The sequence below is a fragment of the Rhamphochromis longiceps genome, linkage group LG23 (genome assembly GCF_057381845.1).
Source record: "Rhamphochromis longiceps isolate RC_006_pf linkage group LG23, R_longiceps_female_GT1.1, whole genome shotgun sequence".
Lineage (NCBI taxonomy): Eukaryota > Metazoa > Chordata > Actinopteri > Cichliformes > Cichlidae > Rhamphochromis > Rhamphochromis longiceps.
Window position 1 is genome coordinate 42,755,411 of NC_140578.1, and position 17,403 is coordinate 42,772,813.

Genomic DNA, 17,403 nt, shown 5'->3' on the forward strand with positions numbered 1-17,403 from the left:
CATTATAGTGACTGGGCCTAGTTACTTACCTGAAGATACTCACTTGAACATAATCCCTGCCTTCATTTAAATTTCTCTCCATATTTGGAATTACTGTTGGATAAGATGTGAAGCTGGTGCACATACAGATTTCAACACCAATGTTGTGTATCTCAGTCTTGTACAGCAGTCTTCCCTTAGACTCACTTACGTGTTGGAAAGCCTCGACAACTCTTGCAAATGATTTGATCCAGTGAACCTTCTCTCTGTTCATGGTTAAACTGGATGTATTGTAAACTGATAACTTTGTTTATCTTGTCTGGTATTTAACCTCTACCATCTATGGATCCAGGAACTGCAGGTGATACAGTTACAGTATAACTGGCACAATCCATAACAAACAACTTAAGAGAAGAGCCATTAACCTCGAAGAATGGCCCCGTGTCTGCTTTAACCCTTTAAAGCTGGTCGGAGCGGGCACGCTCCGTTTTGCGTAACTTTTTTAAAATCCCGGTAGCACTGCAACCATGTGAGCTAGCGCAAAAATTTTTTTTGCATATGAAACCGGCCATCAGCTTGTCCTAGGTCACGGTTTCCTTCCACATAAAGCTTTGCAAAAACTGCATAAAAAGCACTTGCAGCAACAAAAACATAATATTCCAGAAACACGCTTTGCCGATCCGATCAGCTGTTTGTAACACTTCCTACATCCATCAGCACGAACTATCGCATGTTCGCCATGACCTGCCCGAAACCGGAAGTGACGTCAAATGTAGTTTTTTACCATCAGGGCCTTATGAGCCTGTACTGGTGTTTTTAAAAGTTATGTTTGACTTTCTAACTTTCTGTGTCGTTTCTGGGATGCTTAGAAGTCATATTGCACTGCTGGAAATAGTTTATTTTGATGCATATGCTGTTTTTTTGCAAATTTGCATTATAATATTTATTTTCGTTTTTCCTGCAGTATATAAAAATTGGTGTATTTCAAAAAATAAAACTATGAAGACACTTAAAATAAATTTCCTGTGATGGGAAACTAGTTTGTGCAACTTTTTTGTATTTACAGTTTTGAGGGATAAGCCTCTTAAATTTCTCTAACTAGAAATATATGTTTAAAAAACAAAACGATTTTCAATTTTTTTGTAGTTTATTGCACTTTTTTGCAATTTATGTAATTACTATGCACTTAATGCAGACATATTATTAAAATTTGGGATATAATGGTTGTATTGATGTATATCAACTTGAAATGCTCCCAGAAATGGCACTACAACATGTAAAAATATAATATAAGCTCTGGCGGACTTGGTTCTATGGTAGGTCTTAAAGGGTTAAACCCTAAACATCATCTCCAGTCTTCCCAGAAATGGACTCAAGAATCAACGATTACATTTCTTAAAAATAGCCACAAAATGGTGAATACAGAGCACTGTGGACACACACAGACACTGATGATGGTGCACAATGTGTATTGACATCATAGCTGTAATTCCACGGCTGCAGGGATGTAAGCTAATGCTCCATGAAGAAGGCATTAAGGCAGAAGTGATGAGGGGAGTCAGACCGACTTCGACATGTCTGTTTGAAGTCGTCTGAAGCCGCTGCGACTCTGCAACTGCTGTTTTCTGCAGACTCTGGTTGCTCCTGATCAACTTATGAGCCCGTGAAGTTCACGTTCCAGAGCGTGAACATAACAAACATAATCTCAGGTTCTAATGTTAATTTACAGGAATTAATAGAAAAAATATGTACGCTGTTTAAAAATAGCTACAAGTGAATTTCAAGTACGATGATAATTTGATCGCTGGGACGTAACCTCAGGCTGAATCGAGTTAGATCGTCACATCCTATCATCGTATCCATCACTCCTGTTTTTAAGATCAACAAAGCAGAAAATGAAAGCAGTATAAGCAAATTAAATGAGGAAGCTCAAAGGGAAACTGCGTCTGTATCATCTTACTGAGTAGTAAACGTCCTCATAAAAGTGAGCTCTGTAATCCCTCTCTCAGACATAGCTACTTTAAAAGGCTCACAGTCCATCGAACAGCACGTCTTCGCAAGGATTTACACAGAAGGTTGGATTTTTTATTTTAACTTTATTTTTTTACGGGAAATTCTCTGCTTTACTGGATCTTGTCCATGAGGGTAAAGGCAGAACTGCTGCACTTAGTTAAGCATGTGGGCTTAAACTCAAGACACCATTGGCTGCTTTGGGCCTTACAGCTTCAAAATACCAGCACTGCTCACAAGTGAGGGGAAGCAAATGATGACTGTGGGACTTTTACATTATTGGTATGGTGTTTGATCATTTTCAGAATTAGCCTTAAGTTCATATACAGTACCATTAATTACCTATTTTGCTAAGAAACTGGGAAATATGTGTAGCAATTTATTAAAATATGTGCAAACACAGATAGAAATACAGTATATAAGGTAAAAACAGAGTTTGTACAATTCTAATGAGCTTGAAAGTGAATATTTAGTATGACCACCTTTATTCTTCATCATAGTCTGAACTCTCTTAAGCAGCTGTCTTGTCATGTCTTTAAGCAGTCTTCAGGAATAGTTCTCCAGGCTTCTTGAAGGACATTCGAAGCTCTTCTTTGGATGTTTCTGCCTTTTGTTCTGTTCTCCTTCAACATGCTGCTTCAGTAACGTTGAGGTCTGAGCTGTGGGGAGGCCAGTCCATGACCGATAATGTTCCACTGTTTGCTTTCACTGCACTGACAGTGTGTTTTGTAGCCCCATAACATTACACAGCATCCACCACGTTCTACAGATTGCTTTGAAACGTGTCATATCTTTCTCCTGACCTCCTCTGTACCTGTTGATGATCATATGAACCACAATTCTGGATTCATTATTCCTTGAAACCTGTTGCCACTGATTTTCAGTCCAGTTCTTGTGCAATGTGGTATACCTCAGCATTTTCTCCATTTCTCTTCTTTAACAATGACTTCTTGATAGTCACCCTTCCACTGAGATTATTTCCGTCATTTCTGATGAGGCTTCAATGAACCAGGTCTTCACTGGGTTTTCTTTTTTTTGTTTGTTTCTTAAGAACATGACTTTTAGATACTGTTTATCTGCTGTAGATTAATTTTTAGGTCTGACACTTCTTCTTTTGTCCTCCAGTTTCCTCTTTTTTCCCTTTTTTAAGGAGAGACTGCACACCATGCTGAGATATGCAAAGTTTTCAGCTAATAGCTCTTTGGAATCACTTTGTTGCAACAAAAACACAATTTTATTCTAAAAACTAACTTAAGAAATTGAAAAAAATGATGTGTTTTTGCAACAGGCTGCTAGTAGCAAAGTGCCTAAAGATATAATCATAAATTAGTTCTTTGCTAAGTTGTCTTTGTAGACACAACACAGGTTCATTACTTGAGTTAGGCGCCTTTTTAATGCTTGAATGATTCATAGGTCAGAGTTCAGTGCTTTAACAAAGAGAAGATCAAAAAATGGTCAGGTGCAAGGATTGGATTGAAAATGAGCGAAAGCCAGTGTCCAAAGAAAACCTTTAGAGTGACTTCAGCCTGGAGAACTGTTGTTCTAGACATTGTAAGGAGTAAGAAAAAAGTTCTGCTCACTGGAACCAAATATAATGAAATGCGGCGTGGCTCGGGACTTTTGCACAGGGCTGTTTGAAATTTATAACCCAAATTTTCATGAGTTTTAAAATTTCTTCTCGTGGTCATTTTGGTGAACTGAACCAGCCATGATGTGGCATTACATAAAAGCTGCGACTACCAGTGTGACTTTCAACGAGGGCTGAATGGTTGATGTCAGACAATGACGTCTGCTGTTCTGCAGATTAACGCCCAGTAACGCGATACGTAACACTCCATAACTCTGCTTCTCCTGCCAGGTTGAGGCAGCACAGCGAGGATGTGGGTCAAGTCATCTTTAAAATGTGATGCGGTGCTTGTGTGCAAAGTTAGTCGACGCGTCATCAGCGAGTTCACAGTCACACAAACCCTGATGGTGAGCGAGGAGAAAACGTGTCACACTTCACAGTCACCAATCTTTAAATAATGCATCTCATTACAGAAAATACACACACTCGCTGCTCGCTGTAATGGATCCAAGCATGGAGGAAAACATAACATTCAAGTAATTTTATTGTCGCAACTAGTTAAACTGAGCCCCTGGTGTTTATTGCAAAATTCATTTCAGTAGGTCTTTACTTCATTTTATGACGATTGTGCAATATTTAAGCCGTGTGGAACCACTGAGCTCTTTTTCTGAAAGATTAACTGAGTATTTTTTACATGTACGGTTCCTACTAAGCAAGCAAATGGAGCGTGTTTGTTTAGATCAGGAAAGAAGATGGTCCTAATTGGAGTAAAGGGAATTTTACAGTGGAGCAGACTAATTATGATTATGACTGATTATAAGAGTCTTTGATCTTTGTGCTTTTATTATTCCTCTAAATTAAACGGCACAAAACAAGTGAATGTTAAATAGACTGGACCTTGAAAAAGGTAGGCAGGCAGTGTGGAAGCTTGGCTGAATTTAAGTGACGTGTCATATTATTGGAGTTACTTTCTATTCTTTTTATGAATCGGCTGATACAGGCTGATTATAACTATATACATATATGGTGTGTGCGTGTATACAGAGCACTGATCTTATTATCATTCTCTTGTGAATATTTAACAAGGCAGCTCAGCCACTTCCTTCATCCGCTCCATTTTACATCTCACAGAACAGCCAGTGTAAATCTATTATACACATAAAGTGTCAGAGCTCATCATTACCACGCTGACCCTTCATTACTCCGCCTGTTATGATGCTCTGTGAGTGCTCACACACTTCCCGAGGCCTTCTTACATTAACCTCTTTTCCACTGGGAGAAAAGGACGGCTTCAGAGTCTGACCCGGTCTTTGGCCTTCACATAATGAAGAGTGTGGTTAACAGTGAATATCAGCGTGCCGCGCTTGAGTGCAGCCATCTTCCTGTTTATGTATGTTTTCAAAATAAAGGTAGCATGCTATCAAGCTGCACAGTGATCATTAACCCTGTTATTGGCTTGCACGTTTAGTAGCACATTAGGTTTTCAGTCATCGTAAAGCATAATGAATCGTATTGTTTTACACCCACAGCTATTTTTGTTGTTTTGCCCATCCCATTTATATCAATGATAGTCGGCTCATAACAGATACAGCTCTCTGTAAAGTGCACCATGACATCTAAGTCGTCCCAAATTATCATTAAAGATGATTTAGTGAAATTTAAATAAAAACTTAAGTGAAGATTTATTCCGCGAGTGTTGTATTATGATAAATATACGCCACAATTTTTGTGTCCAGTTATGGAGGTACTTGCCAACAAAGAAAGGTTTTTGTCCACTGAATGTGTCCCCGTGAAGTTCTCAAATTCCTACTACACGTCGCTCGAGTTGTTGGATAACAGTGTGTGTCACTCGAATGCTAACTGGAGCAAGCATGGCCCACAGACCTGTTGTACCACATATTTTTGACACTGCCCCCTTCTGGCAACAGACACTTTCTGCAAGGATATTATATTTAACTAACACTAAACTGAAAACATTTGAATTACAGTTTTTTACAGTCGCTAACAAGCGCCTACCCATACTTCAGATACCTTTTCTAAACTCTTAACACAGACCCACACCTACAAAACACAATTGGCCAAATGGATAATATCCTTCCCAAAAATACACTTTGTTAAATATATACTAACTCCTCATTTCAAAATTAGAACACATCTTTCTCTGCACACACTAACTGTACAAAAACACTATAAATCTGACTCAAAATGAAATTAGTCTGTCAAAGAATAACACTTGTTTTCACTTCACAAGGTACATGCAGTCAATCAAAGTACACCAGGTTTCAAAATACTGGCTATCATTGACATTACAAAAACTGCATAGACATTTATGTTTCAGTTTCACAGGTATTTGCATGCGAAACATGCAATCCACCATATTGACACCAGAAATGTCTTGGTTGGTAACTGTATGTCCACATGTACAGTAATGTTCACATTCAAAAGCATTCCAGTAATAAGCAAACAAGTTTTTGTTTCTTTACTGTTTACTACAGGAGGTACAGTAGAAACACGGTATGATAGGACAGAGAAAGTTCTACAGTATTGCTTACAGTGAACAAAATATCCATGAAACACACAAGAGCATTCTGAACAAAAAAACAACAGCAAAAAGCCAAGATAAAAAGGGGGGGAGGGGGAGGGGGGCTATAAAAAGGCAAAAGATTTGCATCTAATCTCTGCGATCTTCAGGGTTAGGCCACATGTTTTCATCAACATCACATCTGATGTTATCCAAGTCGATGCACCTGGGATAAAACCGCCTGGTATGTCGGATCCACCGACATATCATTGCAGAAGCAGAGGTTTTTATACTGTATCTAAGGTTTGGGATATTGTTTTTGCTATTGTGGGATGTTGTGTGTTAACATTCGTAGATACTACAAAAACAGTTCATGATTTTGCTGGGAGGTATAGCTTGTCTGTTAAGAAAATGTAAGCATTGTGGAAATGTGTTCACTGACTGCATATTGGGTGAACACGACATGAAATGTGTGACTGGTATGGCCACAACAGACCGATGCTGTGCTAATTGTGTTTAGAGTTTTGCAAATGTGACAACTGTTTGGACAAACGCTTGTTAGCGACTGTAAAAAACTGTAAATGAAGACAAAAACCAGACTTAAAAAATTAAAACCAATTGAAATGATTTTGGGAAATTGGAAAAATAAAATAAAATAAATGTCTTTAGTTTTAGTATTTTTTTGTTCGGTAAAAGTTGATGGACATGTTTATTGAAACTCTGCATGTCTACAAGAATAACACTGTGATTCAAAAGTACTGTGTTTTTATTGTATTACTTGTATAGAGTACTACTAAATATAATTATAGAATAGGCTTACTAAAACTAAATAAAACTAGATTAAAACTAAACATTTTCAAATAGAAAAAAACTAAAACGAAACAAGAAAATCCAGTGTGGAAACTATCCATCCATCCATCCACCAGTCTGGAAACTAACTAAAACTATCCATCCATCCATCCATCCATCCATCCATCCATCCATCCACCAGTCTGGAAACTAACTAAAACTAAACTGACAAAAAAAGCAAAAGGTGAAAATGAAATAAATAAAAAAAATACAAGTTAAGTAAAAAATACAAAACTAACTATATGAATTTCTCTGCAGGCAGATGTGGAACCCAAAGCTGCCAATGGAAGACCAACATGTTTTCACCGCTGAACCATAATTTCACCAGTGATTCTAAGTGAAGCCGCTGACTTTACCCACAAAAACCCCTTTTTTAAAAAAAAAAACTTAAAATGTCCTGGTTATTTTCTGCTAGTACATCATCTGTTTTTTCAGTGGAAGTTGTGCAATTTATTTACATTTTTTGAGTGGAAGAAAATCACACTGATGAGGTTTCAAAAACTCACAAATAGAGTTGAGATGGATGGAAAAATCCTGCATTTCAAAAATGTTAAATGGAAATATCTTTACAGTTTTTTCCCAGTGTGCATCACATGTATTGTAAGCAGGCATCACATCAACATTCATGTAATACTGGAGAAAGCAATCTTTTATAGCTTGCTGAGACACAGCAGTGCCCAAAACATCAAACTTCTTCAGCATTTTTAGCCTTCACGTGACCAGCTAAGGTGAGTGGTGTAAACCTTAAACTTTTTTTTGGCTGCCTAAGATGCACTTTGCCCATGTGTGAAAGTAACTGAGAGCACTTGTTCTGTGAGCTGGAGTATCTGCTGCACAAATCAATATGCACATTTTGGAGTTGCAGTCTCGCACTCCTCTCTCTGCAAAGAGGAAGGTTACAACGGTTCAATAACGTTAGCTCAACGAAAGCCAAAGGTCGGAATTAAAGAGTCTAAAAAAAAACAAAAAACGGGAATTCAAAATGTTCTCACTTTCTCCTCTGACAAACCAAAAAGCAGTGAGCAATTTAGAATCTTCCATTAAAATAACCTCAGAGACATTAGATGGCAGCTGGGTGATATTACATTTTAATAGCACAGCTTGCAGTCATCCTCTGCTGAATCGCTCCAAAGGGGCGTTTGAAGAACTGTATGTGCTTATGGTCTAGATTTTTCCCTTTTCTGGGGAATGTGTGATGAGAATGCACGTTAAATATTACAAAAGAACTCTCCTGTCGGTATGTAAGTGCTGCTATATGTGTGTTAATATTATGCACGCTGATAAATATAAAGCTTGACAAAATTACAAGTGATTGTATTAAATCCTCTTGTATTGCATTGCATCTATGGTAACTGACTGTTTTTTTTAATTAATTAATGAATGAGTAATTTTGCTTTGCCTTGGGCCACTGCTCATATCAAAATAAAAGTCAGATTATGCCTTAGGGTGTAAGCTAGATCGACCTCTTCTCTTCTGCCAGCGCACAGTACGTGCTCTCTTTGTCTGTGCTGCTTGATGTTTTCCACTTCTCCCCGGTCATTCCCTCCAGCTCTGCACCAACAATGCCTACAAATGATTTTCAAACACCCTATTCATTAATGCAGGACACTTATAATTGTTGTTTTGTTTGTTTTTTGGGAGATGCTATGCTATTCTCCTAAAAATTTGTGTCTACATGAGTATAACCTGACTATACCCGATACTGATTTTTGGTCTGTAAATAAAAGCTGCCCCTTGCTTCAGTGCAACAGCTTTTCCACCAGCCTGTTCAGTATGTCAGTCTCTCCCTTGTCTTCCAGTTTGTGCACATATTGGTTTCTTAAACAGGGAAACATGACAACTGTGTCCTAGGTCTCTTCTAAAATTTCAGTGTGGAAAACTAAGTGCACCCCACAATTCAATAACTTGTAGAATCACTTCTAAGAACAATGATTTGAAGTTATTGTTTTCTGTGTGACTTTATCAGTCTCTCACATCATTGTGGAGGATTTTTGGGCCACTCTTCTTTATGCTGTTTCAGTCCATTGAGATTTGTTCCATTTGTTTATACAAAACTCTCCACATCCTTTTAATCAGATTGAGATCATTGTAAGACCTTTTCTTTTGCAGCAACTCTGTTGTTAACTTTCTGCTGTGTTTGGGATCTTTGTCCTGTTGTGTGACCCAGTTTGGCCCAGGCTTTAGCTGTTGGATACTTTGGTAAATAGAGGAGTTCATGGTTGACTTAATGACTGCAGGGTCCCCAGGTCCTGGCTGCAAAACAAGCCAAAATCATCACTCCTCCACCACCGTGCTTCACAGCGTGCATGAGGTGTTTGTGCTGATATGCTGTGCTAGGTTTTGATCTTAATGTGCTGCCGATCATTATGACCAAACATCTCCACTTTAATCTCATCTGTCCAAAGGACATTGTTCCCGAAGTCTTGGTTTGTTCAGATGCAACTTTTTAAAGACGAGTCTTAGTCTTGATGAAGACAAGTCTTACTCTTGGCAAATCTTCCAAACGAGCCAAACTTGTTCAGTGTTTTTCTCATTGTGCTGTCATGAACTTTAACATTTAACATTGTGAGTGATGCCTGCAGGCGTGTAGATTCTTGAGTGGGAAAATTACTTCTCCCACTCAAGAATGATGGTCTTCAGATTGTTTAGAAATAGTCTTATAACCCAGGGGTCTCAAACTCGCGGCCCGGGGGCCACTTGCGGCCCAAGTCACCTCTACTTGATGTGAAGAAATATAATGAAGTTTGGCCCTTGAAGTTACATTTTTTGTTAGGTAGGATTCGTATGTCTGGATTTTTATTTTTTTTAATAAGAAAAAATTTCTAGCAGAAGTGCTGCCACGTGTCTGGGCGGAAAGAGAGTATCAATTTGTTTATTTGGTAGTTCAATGAAAGGCTTCAGTTAGTTAAGCACGTGCTGTTTTTCATCTGATGCCTAATTTTAAGACCTGCTGAAGACCGGATTATTTTTTATTTCTTGACGCACAAAACCGTGTAAGGTAAGCGCCATTTCTGGCAATATTTTTCTGCTTTTCAGTTTCCTGTTGTAGCAACATCACACATGTGGGCAGTGTTTCGGAGCGGTGTTAATTAAGTTCACTTTTTTTTTTTTTTACTTTGATCAGACATGGTTGATGATACTGCTGCCTGTTGTAACTAGTCGCACCATCCTTCCATTACCTCAGCACTGACTCTTTCTGATTACTGATAGTGAGACGCCACAATGCTCATTCCCACTATGAACAGATCCACCAGGTCTGTGTTGCTGGAGGGACATGGGGAATTTTTACTGGTACGGACAAAGGTATAGGTACACACACTGTAGGTACATCCAGTACCTTCTGTTCTTGACGACTGCTCTCCGTTCAAATTCTACATGCGGTTCACAATAAAAAGAGCCAGATACACATCTCTAGTTCCTTTTTTTCTGACCCTCTTTAACCAGGCGTGTATTTACAGCAATATCCTGGGGCAATAGAAGCACACAGTCTCCCCAGTGTAACCAGTCTGGATTGAGTTGGAGGTTTGCTGCAATTCAACCAGTTGCTTAAATGACCAGAGGATATGCTGTAAATACAACTGTAACTTCAGGGATCAAACCTGAGCAGTTTTCTAAAAGAATTCCCACCAGCTGCAGCTTTTTACTGGTTATGAATCATTCAGACGCTAAAAGCTGTTTTTTTTATATCTCCCTCCCTGTGGTATGAATCATTAACAATTACCCTCCAGGTCGTGCACTGAAAGGTTCCTCAGAAACAAAAGAATGTCAAAACAAAGGTAGAAATGCCACAAAGTACATTCACATTTTTAATTATGGAGCAAACATATTTTTCCAGTCAGCAGCCTCACTGATGAGTTCACAGAATCACAGAAACAGGAATATTTGCATCACAGGGAATCCACAGACCCAAAATGGCAAACACAGGTAGTCGGAGTCGGAGGTAGTCGAAGTCACGTCTACAGCAGAAGTCGTTGGTGGGGTACACCAACGACTTCACCAACGACTTCAGTAAGACCAGCGTAAACGAAGGGCAAAGACTGTGAATGGCTTATTAGGAACTAGCTGGATGTAGGGAATGGGACAACAAGGACCTTGGATGAGATGAGAAATCTAGTGTCTAACATCTGGTAACAAAATACCAATGTATAATGTTCTTGGTCCAAGCTGTATACAGTGTCATACCCAGTCCAGCAAACTTCCACATTTGGGGCTGAAGGAAATCAGATCTCTGCCCTCTTTGCTGTGGAAAAGAGTCCTTGGATCACCTTCTTAGCAACAAAGACTGTGCTGTTGTTGGCCCCATGATCAGGCACTCAAGGCAATGGCTGATGGCAGCCATTAAAAACATCAATGAGTGCCATCACCCAAAGACTTGCAATTGCTGGAGAGAAACCAAGCTAAAGCAAAGGATGGCCTCCTCATCACTGCATCAACTCAGAGGAGGACTCTAGCAAGCAACTAAAGTTTCCAGCCCAGACAAAACCATCATGGCTGCTGCCTGACATGATCACTATACCAGAAATTGATGGTGCTGGAATAAACTGTGCTCTGGAAAGAGCACATAGATGAGGTAAAAACAAAAAAGTGTGCCAAGTATCAGGACCAATGACTGTGTAAAATGACTTTGAATGTTTTTAAAAAATTGAGAACCCAGGCAGAAGGAAAGGGTCGAGATGTGCTGCTGAGGATTTGCTGGACATTCACTATGCAAAGTGCTTGGATCAACAGAGGGCCATTAGATCAAGTACTGATGCTGCAGTGAAAGCCACGAATAGCTACCACTGGAAAGCAAAATGAGGTCTGATCAACCCTGGCTGGGTTGCCTCAGAAAGGGTTTTTGATGCTGACACACCCAAAACACCCGAAACAACCAATGATCCCAGGTTACATCAGTGATGGATCTTTTGAGACATACATGTTTGAAAAGGATGAATACCCAAGTTAGCTCATTGTTGTTATTGGTTCTGATTACTAATGTAATAACTTGCAGACAGCATTTTGATTTTGCAGAATAATGTTGCAATGCAGAATAAAATATATAGAGTGGTTTTTGTGTCGTCAAAAATGTAGAATCTTAATGTGAAATGCAAACATAGCTTTTAAATAAATGCAGTGGAGAAAAAAATTCCAACATTGAGTTTGGTTTCCAGCAGAATTCTGTAACTTCTGAGATAGTCGTTCATTCACAGGTTACAGCGATGTTTCGAACTATCATTAGCTCTTTAAAATTAATGATTTGCAACAGAACAAGATGCAAACACTTTACTCCAAGATCATATCAAAGACCTTTTTATAATGTCTTTGAATATACTTACATATTCTTCCAATTACGCAAAACCACCAAAGTGGTGGAGAGGTGGACCACGGGCAGAGGAAAACACCTTTAATTTTGAAATCATTCATTCATTTGTTAGTTTTTATTCAGCACAACAATGAAGATGGTTAAGATAATATTTAAGAAATACATTTTAATATTTAAGGTTTTGGATTAAACTAAAGTGGTTAACTTTAAGATGTTTCATTATTTACAACTTTTCCCTTATTTATTTGTCTAACGTTATTGCATTTACAGTGGCGTCTAAATCAGGTTCTGGGGAAGTCACTGAAAGTAATAAATGATGTATTCATGTCACAATGTTCCCCTTTAATGACATTCATATTATAGATAGTAATGCCATTGTGTGTGTGTGTGTGTGTGTGTGTGTGTGTGTGTGTGTGTGTGTGTGTGTGTGTGTGTGTGTGTGTGTGTGTGTGTGTGTGTGTGTGTGTGGTTCTCTGCATTTAGCAGCTGACTGCCCTTCATCACTCAGATGGTCCGAATGACTGTCTGCACCCAGGATTAGACTCACACAGAGAGTGAGATGGAGGGCTGCTGGGGGTGCAGTTCAGCTCCGATCCTCCCATGGACCGTCTCCAAAGAGCAAGCGGATTCACTGCTGTCGAGCCACCAAGCACTGTTTTCTGTTTCTTTACCACTAAGCTCATTCACAGCTAATAATCTGCTCTAGAGATACAAAAGCACAGCTTTATATTTTCATTTGAACTTTTCTTTTTTGAGATGATTTAGCTTTTTGGGTACTTGGGTGCACAGAAAAGAGCATAATATGCTGTGTATGGGGAGGGGCGATAAGATATAGAAAAAAAGCCCTTTTATGAACATGTGTGTGACTGTGTGAATGAGGCTTGTAGTACAAAAGTGCTTTGAGTGCTCTGAATACAAAAGTGCTAGTCCACTTACCATTTTGCTGCACTGTTGCATGTTTTAACATCAAGTCCACAGAGAAAAGAATGTACTGCCAAGCATGTTTCTGTCTCAGATAAATGTAGGGTAACGTTGTAGCATCTAGTCAGATTTTCATGCCTGAAATTATGAATTTAGAAGTTTTGAAACTAAAACAATGAGCTGAGGACAGCTGAATGAGGACACAACTACCCACAACTTTGATTGATTTTTAATTTCAAATATTTACCAAATATTAAAAGTTATTTAAGTTTTAAAAGTTCAAACTTAATTGCAATTTTATAGCAACAACTATAATTTCACTTATTCCTTTTCCAATTTCTCTGAATTCATTGAACTATACTCATAATATTCCCATATTAATAAGGATGAACTAACTATTTTTTAGTATCTCTCTATTAATTTTCCCTCTGGGTGATTTTATATCCTAAAAATTTGAGCTCCTGAGTCATTAAAACGATACAACCAAATTTGTTTCCAGCAGGCACAGAAGCAGGGAGCAAATGAGAACTGCTGTGTAGAAATGTCATTGAGTTTTATTTTATTAGTTTAGGTTTTCATTTCTAATTAAATTGCCATAATATTAATCGATGCGTGGACACACACATAACCAACATTCTGAGGATGGACTTAAACTGGATATGAACATATGGTTCACTCTGTAGCTTACATTTGAACTCATTATTAAGCAGCCCTGCTGAACTTTGTTGTTGTAGTTCACACAACCTGCACCAAACATTAGACACATCTGGTGAAAGGTCAGATTTTCAAAGTAAAAGCTATTACTTTCTTAACGGGAAGATTAATATGTTTTCAAATTTTGTATAACTATTCCATATAAAACCCTCAGTTCCACACGAAGTTATTCTGCGGATCACTTTAATGTAACATTTAATTTAATTTAACATAATTTCTTTTATTTTTGGAAAATTTTTCTTTTCTAACTTTTTCCAAAAATAAAATCCTCAGATTACTTATTAAATTTTATGAAGATGCCTTAATCCTGTGAAACTTTCAAGATAAAAATACAGAGTTATTTTTTGAAAATGAAAAACATGATGCTCAGAAATCCCTCTGATTTTCAAAAGCTTTCTTATCCTTAAGGTGACAGATTTCCAAAATAAGAACAGTGTTTTTTACCATACAAATGTTTTTACTTTTTTAGCCAATTGGTTCAACTTTTCAAAGACAAACAACAGACAAGTTCAACAAACAACAATGCAAAGACCATAACAATGACTATTTTTTAAACCCCAAACCACGATAGAATATGCAACAGACGATGTCTGGCAGTAGCAACAATCTCCAGATTCTGCATTATCTAATTATTTACAAAACTCTACTTTGACTTAGAAATGAGTAGATTTGACAGAAGTGAGTTTCTTCTAGTTATGAAAGAGTATTGGTGTCAGGGATGGAGCCACATTTCTGCATTTCTGCTCCACCTTCCTTCCCTCTAGCAGTGGCATGCTCTTAAGCTGAATATTTGACTACATTTGACTTCCCACTTATTAGTCATCGGAATAATTTGTGTTGCCTGGCTTGTTTGCCTATTATCATAACTGTATTTTCTAAAAAATCTTATCTGCTGATCTACGTCTGTACTTGACTAACTCATCAGTCGTGCTGCATTATGGAAAATGGGGATTTGCAAGGCAGGTGTCGTAAATTGAGGATGTAAACTACGGACTCTTAGAGGAGTAAGACATCCCTCCATTTGTAGTTACATTTCTCTACATAAGGCCCCCAGGAAACCTGGTGGTATCATACTATCATACATCTATCTCTGCTATGCTGATGACACTGAGTTAGTTTTGGCTCCCTCTCATGTGATATTCAAGACAAGCTTACATGTGAGATGTTGCAAATATCCATTGTGCTGTGGGTAGCTGTGATTCTTATCCAGATGTTTGCGCCCTCTTATCTGGGCTACTGGATGCTCTCTGGAGATGTCATGTCCAACAATGTAACTAGTCCAGATCTGCCTCAATCCCTTGGAATTACATCCATGTCGGACAATTCTCACTGTTTTTTTCTGGGTTAAGGCTTCTTCCTTCTAGTAAAGCCTCTTGAAAAAGAAGTTCTGGCCCTGCTATCACACTTTGCTGCAAATTTTAAAACTCCACTCCAGCTGCATTGCTTTTTTCTTTTCTTTCTTTTTTTTTTTGGTATAGCACAAACATGAAGCTCAGAATGCAACACTTATCTTCAAATAGTATGACCGATGCTGGAAGCGTTTATTTCTTATTCAATTGGATTTATAATCTGCTTTTAATGAATCACAAAGCCCTCCAAGAAAAATATTACCAAGTCAAATACATGTAAGCACGCACACACAGTCTCACAAGTTACATAACAGCTCTGAGTGCTGGTTCACTGCATCAGTTACTTCAAAGAATGGGGGGAAAAACAAAAGAACGAGGCAGGGAGAGGATTGGGTTTATACCTCCTCATTCATCTGTCAAGTTCTCTCTGCTTCTCTCTGTAACCTAAAAAAAGCTGAGCAAGCATTTGGTGTCAGCATATTTTCGAGTTGTGTGTGAGAGGGCCAATATGTATGTGTGTGTGAGGGGATCAGATGTCCCCCAGACAATAAGACGCCCTTATTTAAAATAACTGAGAGAAAGGGGGGTGTGGGGGGGACAACTAAGGAATAAAACAGAGTGGAAATAGAGAAAGAAATGTTGGAATGAAGTCCGCCTCTCGCTTTCTCTGGCTCTCTCCTCCAAATTCTGGGCAAATGACTGAAAAATATTTGAAAGAAAGGCATTTTCACAACTGATCACATTTTTTTCCTACCCCAACTACAAAGTCAAAATAATGCCAAAATACTGCCCTCCTTTTTCTGTTCACTTCTTTGACATGGTGGCTACTGGCAGGGCTAGCTGGTACACTACTGAATGCTTAAAGCATTTTTATTCACATGGTACTCCCTCGCCCACACTCAGCTAAATATTTGCCCGCAATCACGGTTTCTGTGTCCAGACAGATGAAGATTAAGGGTTTCTTTGTGCAAACTTTCATTTGTAGCCTATACTTTCCCCTGTTTATATGACCAAAGCACTACCGGTAACTTTCAGAGTGCTTCCTTGAAATCCTTTTCTTACAGCATTCCCTATTTGGAGTTATGTACTTAAAGCATTCCTACGCAAGCAGGTTTCCACTGTGCATGTCATCCAGTCTGTGCACGGGTTTTCATATCAGGGCATTTGGTTCAAAAGGAACAAGAAAAGTTCTGGATAGGTCATAAAGATACAGGTTAGATCTTTAGATCATATTAAATTTCATTCCATCTTATCTGTTTGGGTGGTAATCAAGGTCTATCTGGATGAAATCCAAAAGCTCACAAAACAAAAATCCTCACAAAAAAGTTCCTGGTGAGACAATCATGTGACAGCGCAGGTGCAGGAGCGCCAAGCTAACAATAAACGGCTAATAGCAAACATGTATCAATAGTATGATATAAATAACACACATATTACCTGCACCTGCATCACTTCCACAGCTGTTCTTTCACGTTGATCCCCCAAAACACTTCTGCTGTGTTTGATGAGATGTTGTAATATTTAACTTCTGATATATTAGCAGGCTTTTAGCAGCGTTCTGGGATTTTTAACAAATGTTTTTAGATTCATGAGAAGATTTATAAGCTTTTATGGCGAGCAGTATGTGTTCATAAGAGGGAAATCAGCACTCAATCTCATGCTGAGTTAGTTAAGGTAGAAGAAAGTTGACCTAACTTAGGATATGCTCCACGGTATCAATATCTGGATGACGGCAACAGATGGTAGAGCGCAGCTGAATTTACAGCTAATAAGCGTGTTCGCTAACAGCAGTGAAATGGCTTTTTTTGCTCTTTAATTCTCTTTCTGACAGACACACAACATGAGACTCTGACACTGTCAGCTTCCTGCTGTCAGGGGTGTGTTTGCTGAGGTCGCAAAGTCATTTGAGTTTCTCAAGTTTCTCAGTCGTCTCTCTTTCTCCGTGTCACGCACGCTATCACATGCCCAGGGTGGGTGAAGCTCATATCATACACAAAAATGTTTATGTGTATTTCTGAGTCAGTGATTCATGGAATGAGACATTTCTGCTGAGTATTAGTTGGGGTTTTTTTTTAAATCACATTTCGTCTTTTTTGTTCATTTGAACACAAAACAAAAGTCAGTTTTCACAGCTGCCATCAAAACTGAGAAGTTCACACCAAAACCATCTGGGTGGATAAATGGCGCTATA